Source organism: Homalodisca vitripennis, chromosome 8 (assembly GCF_021130785.1).
Source record: "Homalodisca vitripennis isolate AUS2020 chromosome 8, UT_GWSS_2.1, whole genome shotgun sequence".
Classification (NCBI taxonomy): domain Eukaryota; kingdom Metazoa; phylum Arthropoda; class Insecta; order Hemiptera; family Cicadellidae; genus Homalodisca; species Homalodisca vitripennis.
In genome coordinates, this window is record NC_060214.1 from 110,536,957 (window position 1) to 110,547,500 (window position 10,544).

Below are 10,544 nucleotides of genomic sequence, written 5' to 3' on the forward strand. Positions count from 1 at the left end.
GGTCTTAGGCAAGAGCCCAGGGTAACTCCTAACCAGTGTAGTAGGTACATATTTCGAAAACTGACTCGTCGATTGTAACTTAATATACACATAATAGTAAATTTATATAGTCTTGAGATTATAAAATTAATGAAATTATATGATGTTATTAGTATAATTTAAAAAATGAAGTCATTGTATGTTGAATGACAAAATATCTGTAAAAGACTTCAAGAATTTACAAAAATACAACGTAAGGAGAGTTGATGTATTTCATAGATGATGTTCATGACTATAACGTCAAAATTATTATTTTGGGACCTTATGATAATTTTATACCTAGTAGGAATATACCTAACTTTTTTGGAAGGAGAAGGAACTATGAATTTTACAGTGCCCTGAAAAGGATCCAACGCCTTGGTAATGTAGCTGCCCTCATCTAGACTTTTTTGCAGCAAATCTTAACGCATTTAAGGGAACTCACATAAGCTGTGTGTGTGAGGATCTGCTTTGTTAAGTGGCAGTATGTTAAACATATGTATACGCGCGCGCGCGCGCGCGCACACACACACACACACACACACACGCGCGCGCGCGCGCGCGCGCACACACACACACACACACACACACACACACACACACACTCAACATCTCATACAATAATGTTATATTTTTTAATCCTGTTTTATGGTCGGTTGTCTTGACTTGTTTTTTGACTTACTATTTTCTAGTTAAACCTATTTTATATGCTTACATCTATTTTTATATTTATTTATTATTGTTACTATTGATTTAGAGTATTTACAATATTTCACAATTCATAACTATAATATTTTACGTTACCATTTACATGTTATTATAACTTATTACATTGTTATTATAATTCCCATATATTTATTATAGTTATTTATTAATTTATTACTATATTTAAATTTATGCTTTTTTACTAAGATTATTTTTTATTGTATTAAGTAGTAAAATAAATCACCTGTTTACTATTATCATTTACCATAATATGATTATATTGATTATATTGGTAAATGTTATTTTACAATTAATTATTGTCCATTGGGTTTACCGTTGGAAATAAAATTAACATTTTATTTTTAGAATAACTCATCTTCTTTTCTTAGTTATTTATATATAAATTCACTTTTATATTGGAAGTTTAATTCCATGTGATTGAAATTATTGTGCTTGAGCATCAAACCGAATCAAATTTTAAACCAATGTTCCTCATTCCCTAGCCGAAGTGCGCCCAGGAGAGGCACATCTCAAATAGAGCCTCAGCTGTAGAAGGAACACATGTTCTGACATTCCTGACATTCCTTCGATCTCATCAATCCTTTCGTTTTTACGGGTCCTTAACATAATGTCTGTGGTTTTTTAACACCTACAAGGCACACACTGTGGGGACCTGGGGATCTACGTGTCGGTTAAGTATCCCCATTCGTCAGCGAGGGTCGGGAATGGGACTATAACTTCTCACCAGGAAAGTTCTTTATTGTTGAATCATTCCAGTACATTCCTCAACAACTTATTTCAAGCGTATGTTCTTGAACCACTGTGCTTTCGCAAGTTTTTCCGGTACACCCAGTGCCGAGTCACTTACTACCTTAAAAAACTATTTCATAAATCCGGTATTCCTTTACTAAGTTTAACTTTCACAACTTGAGCCAAGACAAGAATATTAAACCAACTAGAACAGTACCTAGATTGTAAATGTTTCAAACTTTAAAACATGCGTAATTTTTTTAAAGAGTGAACCCTTAGAGGTCGGATTTGCGTCATTGCATTCTACTAATAAAGACCTTTAATTTGATGTACTATTCGACCTATGCTCTCATTTAAGACTTTTTTCTGACTCCTTGCGGGCCATCCTATTATCAAATAACATCAAAAATTTGCCAGGCGCAGTTTTCGCAAGTTTTCACACAGTTTAGAGTCACTTACTACCTTAAAAACTATTTCATAAGTCCGGTATTCCTATACTCAGTTTAACTTTCACAACTTGAGCCAAGACAAGAATATTAAACCATCTAGAACAGGACCTACATTGTAAACGTTTCAAACTTTAAACCAGCGTAATTTTTTAAAGAGTGAATCCTTAGAGGTCGGATTTGCGGCATTGCATTCTACTAATAAAGACCTTTAATTTGATGTACTATTCGACCTATGTTTCTCATTAAGAATTTTCTTCTGACCCCTTGCGGGCCTTCCTATTATCAAATAGCATCAAACATTTGCCAGGGGCAGTTTTCGCAAGTTTTCACACAGTGTCGAGTCACTTACTACCTTAAAAACTATTTCTCAGGTCCAGTATTCATATACTCAGTTTAACTTTCACAACTTGAGCCAAGACAAGAATATTAAGCCATCTAGGGAATATTAAAAAACAGGACCTATATTGTAAATGTTTCAAACTTTAAACCCAGCGTAATTTTTTAAAGAGTGAAACCTTTTGAGGTCGGATTTGGGGTATTGTACTCTACTAATAAATACCTTTAATTTTATGTACTACTCGACCTATGCTCTCATTTTAGATTTTCTTCTGACTCCTTGCGGGCCATCCCCTTGACATGACAGTAAAATGTTAGTTACTTCAAAAAGTAGATTTATAGGTGCAGTAATGATGTACTAAGTTTTATTGCTTTATTTGTACTCGTTTGGGAGTTACCAAGCCAGTGTTGGACTTCTTTTACACCGTGTAATGTTAAGTCTCTGATAACCTTCTAATCAGTTGCATTGTTTCTAAGAAGCAAGAGAAGAGATCTTGGGATTGCAGCTATATAAATTTTTTGTCTGTTCTATGTTTTTCTCGTTGCCAACATGATCAACCAATGTCACGTGGAATTTTATTGTTACCCTTATTTAAAAATATAGACATTTAATATTATTATTATAATTGAACATAATTGTACTTTCCACCAGTTGTGAGTGACATGTGGTGAAAAGATCAAATCTATAGACTTTCGTGAAGTTGGTTTAAAACCAATTACATGATTTAACATGTCACATAAGCTAACAAAAAACGAAGTTACAAAATCGTATTAAAATTCTAATATTAGTATTACTTGTATTACTTATCTGTAATTTATTGGTCTACTGGACTTTTAAACGGTTCTTCTACCTTTATATCAATATGGGATTGTAAATATTTGAGAAACACCTTAAATGAGTCTTATACAATTAAATGATCCCTTTTAAAAACATTCCTTATATTAATTCACGCAAAACATATTCGCGCCTGTAGGAATGAATGGACAATACCTTGCCTGAAACAAAAATGAATTTTGTGTTGAGTAATCGCTTCACTTTTTCCACCCCGAGAGCACAAATCACTGAAAGCCCATCACTTTGTACTAAACTGGCACACTTTGAACCGTGTAAATGATCTATTCACGGCCTGAACGTTGAAGCTGAACACCTCTAAATGTCAGCGAAGAGCGCGCGGCAATTACAGCGATTATTAATTTCATGCGCCACTTTATGTCGTAATTATATGTGACAACCTTAAAAATTGGAGACGGAAATACGACTTGATTTATAGCCGCTCCCAGCCAGTACGCGGCATGAATCTGTACATCTGCGAGTGCGAGTGCGTGTGCGTGTGCGTGTCCCGGACACCGACAGGGAAACAGATGGTCCAGCACTCGGTGTATTGAGGAAATAATTCTTTTGAAAAATACAAGGATAATTTTGTGATTTTTTAATCGTTCAGTGATACAAAGAACAAGGAACTCTATTACATTTACAGTGCTTCCAAACTTAGAAAAAAAAGAAAAAAACAGACAGCTCATTAGAATTTTATGGAGTATAAAGTATATAACGTTTTACAGAGCTTCCCAGTATGGAGTGAGTAATATTTAAGAAAGTAGCTAAGATCAAACTAAAGAATAGTGGAAAATACGTCCAAGTACTTTGTTTACCGTCTGTCTATTGTTATGTGTATTATAGAATTTTTTTAAAATTCTAGACTAAAAAAATATAGTAGGATATTGTGAATATCCTTAAATAATTAACAAATTACAACAATATTATTTTTTAAATTTCAAAATTGCTAAATTGTGTAGATACGACAGCTTTTTAATAGTATATAGTGAATTAATTAATAAAGGCTGTACAGTTCTATAAAACCCCAACTATACTAATGTTTAATCTTTACCATTTGTGAAATTCAGACAATAATAAATCTATGTCTCTTTGATCTCAATAAAAATATATCTTTTAAAATCCTCAAATAGTAAAGCCTAGCAGTATAAAACTCTCCCACAATACCAGGAATAAAAATGGTGCATCTATTAATTTTAATAGATTGAGCAAAACTCTTAAAAGTCATTCTGCCATTGCACTGAGGGTAAACAACCATTTGTTGCCCTTAGTCCTAAAGTACAATAAAAAATAATTTTGAATAAATATTACTTATGGCTATTGGATAACACATTTTATGTACTGGACGAGTTATTTCGATTAAAGACCATTTTATTTTAAATTCCCCAGAGACACTGGCCGTATTTCAGTATTGTAGTTTATGTTTGCGTAATATAAGAAATATGTAATATTAGATTTATAACTAACTTGGCTATATTTTTAATGAAAGCTGTAATGAGACTTTGTCCATGATCTTTATTTTATGGCAATAAAATATGTTGATTGATTGGTTAGTAAAATTTAGTCAAAAGTGACTTACATACTGTTTTTCTTAGAAACATTATTATAATATTGAAATACATGAAGGTGTGATTTCCAATATTGACAACAATATAATATTGATCTGTTTCTACCATAAATAAATGAAGTAGGATATGCTCTAGTTTGTTTTTTCTAAATGCTTGATTTCTAACTCGTGTAAAAGTCGTGCTTGCATTGTAAATTCTCAATATAATACAGCAATAGGGTCTTTTTCGTTTAAGGGCCAGCACCTTACAAACATACTATACCTTATTGTCAGTGCATTTAATCGTTTTTTTTGGTGTTATTATTATGTTATTTGGTAGGGCAGTAGTCCAGGTCCAGGTATAAACTCGTCTTATCTTAGTGATAAACTCGTCTTATCTTTTGCCTGTAATGAAACCTGCGTTAGTTCTGTCTGAGTTTTGTGTGTGTCAATAAAGCGTGGTGAGTTGATCTGGGCTTGGACTTTGCAAGCTCGAGTTAATTTTTTTCTAAAATAGCAAGCAGCGCAAAGCGCTGCGCAGCGGGCAAGCATTGCGTGATCTGAGTTTTGAATAGGCAAGCTATATTATAGGGTCTTTTGTGCTGGCCCGTTAAACGAAAAAGACCCCAGCAATATAAAAATTAAAATTATTTCAAATTACATTAAAGCATTATGTGCAAACATTCAAGCCAGTGCATATTACAGATTCTACAATAGCATAGTAACCATTAAAATACAATGTCACTATCAAGTGAAAAATAAAAAAATATATCTGCCTACTAATAATAATATCAAAATATTTCTTTATTAAAAAGTTTAATTTTTTGGTATTCCGATACAATATTAAATATTTATAAAAAAATAGCTGTAGCCAACTTATTCGTATACAAGTTTCAAAAACGTAGCACTTACGATGCAACATGGTGGAGCTATATGTCATTTTTTTTAAATCTTAGAGCTTTTTAAAATGAAAAAGGCATACATTATCAGTTGTTATGATCAGGTTAAGTGAAATTGTGATTGACTGTTATATCAGGTTTTGATCGTGTATGATTTTTCCTTCAATGAATAAATTGTATTTTAAAATATTTATGGCTTTAAAATCATATCTTTAATTAAATACTATTTACACAAATTTAGTGTTATAATTAAAATTGTAAAGAAAATCAATTTCTATATGAATAAAAAACAACATTCCCTTAAGATACATTTCATGTGCGTAGTGTAAAAACCTCATACAGAACATCACATCTACCAAGCCAAAATCGAGATCGATGACGTTGTATGACCCTTCCTGGGATTCGGTTGGGCGCCATTGAAGGACTTAGGGGTTGTAAAATGTCTCTTCTGTCTGTCTATCTATCCGCAGGACATTTCGAGAACAAAGAAACTGTGAACATGAAAAATTAAATTAAATTTTATTTCTACATAGGCAAGGTCGACTGTAGCATCCCAAGCGAACCCTGTTAAGCGACACACGGTATGGGCGTATTCCTTTTTTGTTTATAGTAATATTTATTTATTTATTCCCCGAATCACCATTTACAATACAGATCATTACAATGCAATGATGGCTGTTGGTCATTAATTTAAAGCTAATATTGAGTTAAACTAATACTAAAATTAATGCTAAGCAAATAATATCATTATTAGATTAATGAATATGACATGCAAATCAATAATAACGGATAATAATATTTTAACTACAACCCAATACAACAAGCAATACAACAACAAATAATAAATACACATTATAAGCATGTATTTGTGCTGTATGACTAGAATTGATATTAAATTATTAGAAGCAATACATTAATTAAGACTATCAAATTTATTGGCACAACAGACGAAGAATAACAAATTCAAATACATAACAGCTTCCAACCATACTAGATTAAAGGCATTTATAAGGAAAAGAAGCAACAATAAGTCATACAATCCACTAGACAAACAATTAATTATATACATTCAATTTTAAACTATTACAATACTATTGTACTAAGTTACTAATATTAATACTGACTGTTAGTAATATGTGTAGGCAAAGAACACATTGAGTATTATGGAATCAATTAAAAACCAATGGAAGCCTGTTATGCGACTCACGGTCTAGCGTATCTCTCCTTGTTTAATGTAAAATGTGTAGGCAAAGAACACATCGAGTATTATGGAATCAATTAAAAACCAATGGAAGCCTGTTATGCGACTCACGGTCTAGCGTATCTCTTCCTTGTTTAATGTAAAATGTGTAGGCAAAGAACACATTGAGTATTATGGAATCAATTAAAAACCAATGGAAGCCTGTTATGCGACTCACGGTCTAGCGTATCTCTTCCTTGTTTAATGTAAAATGTGTAGGCAAAGAACACATTTGAGTATTATGGAATCAATTAAAAACCAATGGAAGCCTGTTATGCGACTCACGGTCTAGCGTATCTCTTCCTTGTTTAATGTAAAATGTGTAGGCAAAGAACACATTGAGTATTATGGAATCAATTAAAAACCAATGGAAGCCTGTTATGCGACTCACGGTCTAGCGTATCTCTTCCTTGTTTAATGTAAAATGTGTAGGCAAAGAACACATTGAGTATTATGGAATCAATTAAAAACCAATGGAAGCCTGTTATGCGACTCACGGTCTAGCGTTATCTCTTCCTTGTTTAATGTAAAATGTGTAGGCAAAGAACACATTGAGTATTATGGAATCAATTAAAAACCAATGGCGGTGCCAATGGCGCTTTGATCCACCCCTGCCAATAGATTATCACACTGTTCCACTCCACCGTGTGGATCAAGGCGCCGTAATCCAAACATGACTGAACAGTGAGTAGACATCAATCGAACGCCGGTAATGACAGAGAGAAACTTTGAATCGACTCTATTAGCAATTGAAATGCAAAGCAAAGGGGCAGATATTGAGTTGGGGTTGTCAGGCTCAGTTACACAGACTCCAGAGTCAATAAGAAGACTATCAAGTTCGGTTCGGTGGTTGTTGGGGGGCGGGGAGGGGGGCGAGCAGTCGATGGTCCACCGATCAAAGATCCAAAGTCGTAAATGACTTCACACACGCCGAAATCAAATATTGACTCAGCCCTCTAATTAACGTCAGCCCTATTTTTGAAAAAAAATCTGATCGTTTCAAATATTAAAATTGTAATTACTATTTCTTTACCGATTCTAATATTTTAGGCAAATTAAAATGGAAAGTGCGATGACAAATTTAAAATTCTGCAGATATTAATATTAGTCTCAAAGTAATTGGTATATAGTAATAAAACTTATCCTAGCGGTTAGAAATAATGAATCATCCCTCTAATTGACGTCAGTTCAAAGCCTATTTTTTTGACAAGAAATTTGATCGTATTAAATATGAAAAGTTGTAATTACTATTTTCTTTACCAATTGTAATATTTACGGCAAATTAAAATGGAAAGAACAATGACAGATTTAAAATTATACAATTATTATTATTAGTCTCAAAGTTATTGGTATATAATGATAAAACTTATCCTAGCGGTTAGAAATAATGAATCATCCCTCTAATTGACGTCAGTTCAACGCCTACTTTATGACAAGACATCTGATCGTATCAAATATGACAATTAAAATCACTGTTTTTTTTGCGTGTTTAATATTTACGGCAAATTGAAATGGAAAGTATTATGACAGATTTAAAATTCTACAATTATTAATATTAGTCTCAAAGTTATTGGTATATAATAATAAAATTTATCCTAGAGCTTAGAAATGATTACTTAATAAGGTTATAGGATATAGGGTATTTATGAACTCTCCGGAGATCTTTTTGGTGATCTATTCTTCAAGGCAAATAAAAATGTAAGTATGCATCAGAAATGCTTAATTTTTTCGACCACCAATCTGCGTGTGTATTTTAGTTCCTATTTTTCATTTTAAAACTCACCAATAAAGAAAAAATTCAAATTTGGCACGATAATGTTTTGCCGTCTCAAACAAAAGAAAAAAGTAAGTATCAAGATGGTGGAAGGTTGAAAGGTGTAAAGCTCAATGGCATAACGAATGAGAAGATTCTATACATTTCAAAAGTTTAATTTCTAAATATTTTGACACAATTGTTCCAAAAAATATAACATAACTATTGGTGAGGGAATAGTGCAGATAGCTTTTAAATGTTTTAAGCTACGGTTAAATTTTTAAAGGTATACTGTATGACCTTAGACTGAGTTAATGAGGTCTTGGATTAAAGTTCCTTTGCAACTCATTTGTTTCACTGAGGTACCAGTCAATGTTACAAACCGTTAATAATGTTTCGTTGTTGATCAGACTAATATGTACATGTCGACAAGTATTTTCCTTTTATACTACGATCCAGGTTCCTTATAAGTTCAAAATTTAATTTAAATTGTCTTGAATGATTTATTCTACATTGCCGCTTAATTTATTATTTTTAATTTTCCATCTTTTACACATATTCAAAATTTTCGAAATGAATATTGGTAGATCAGTTAAATTTACAGTTAGTTGAGCTTTGACGGTGTTTTGTTAGATATTCGTGTTATCAGCAAATATTTAGGAATGCCAATAAGGTCAGAAACATAATTTAAAAAGTCATTAAATATACAATTTTGATTATACAATACATAATAAGCAAAACATACACACGCGCGCGCCACACACACACACACACACACACACACACACACACACACACACACACACACACACACACAATAATACATACAATACATAAAATACATACATACATAAAATATATACAATATATATTTTGTATCCAATACAATTTACAGTTCAATATATGTAATTTAAATATACAATTGTAATTTTTGAGTCAAAATCAGATAAAATCGTATTGTGGGACGTCTACACGGATTATTTAAAGCGTCATACGAGTGGTTCATCTCTTTTCTACAAAAAGCTTTTTTGACAGATTTTTGTAGATTAGGCTTAATACTTATTAACTATAACTTAAACGGATGTCAATTGAAAGTTAATTTTTAAATTACATCAAAACTTTTCATTGTTATAAATATTAATAAATGTAAATAATACATAAACATTTCCAATTTATTTATTGTTCGTGCGAGGCTTTTTCAAAACCGAAGGTTTCCTCATCAGGCGACTCCACAAACATTTTATTATTATATCCTGTCAATTTGAAACGTTCTCTAATGTTAAAGTTCGTTAATTGACTAAATTATTAGCGACCATATCACTCATGAAGGAGGAAGAATTTAATTTCTGTCTCTCAGTTTGTCACCATGATAACTCAAAGTCAAACTTACCTATAAACTTCACAGTTTGTATGAAGCTTCTTTTTTGCATAAGCAACACTGAGTTGGATTATAGTGCAAGTCACCCAATTCGACTTGGCTGAGCGTTAGGTAATATTTTAACACTGGTCTTATTGGTAACCACGATAGCAATCGAAAATATAGCAGAATAAATCAATCTATAAATAAGCCTGTGTAAAAGCAAGTGAGAAATTAACACGTGATATTTTTATTCATAAAGTACAGAGAAAGAACTATATAGTGGAAAGTCAATGTTCGAATTCGGTGAGAAAGATTCGATTTCAGAGCACTCCTGCGTTATAACATCCTCGCTAGCTCATATACATTTTTATTGTTTTTACAGTGCTATAAAAACTATCTTAATGAATAAAAAATGATTATTTATTATTGTGGCAAAGTATTTTCAGAAAGATTTTACGTATAGAGTTTTATTCTTTAAATACTGATGTGAAAGCCAATTTAATTAACAAAAATCTGAATGTATCATTGTTGCAATCCTGAAATATCTTATCTATCTTGACTAAGATTTTCAAGAGACTTGAAATTTTGCATGAAACTTCATTTATACATAGAAAGAGTTAGCTCTACGATGGTGCTTGTTCAACCATGGAATTTGG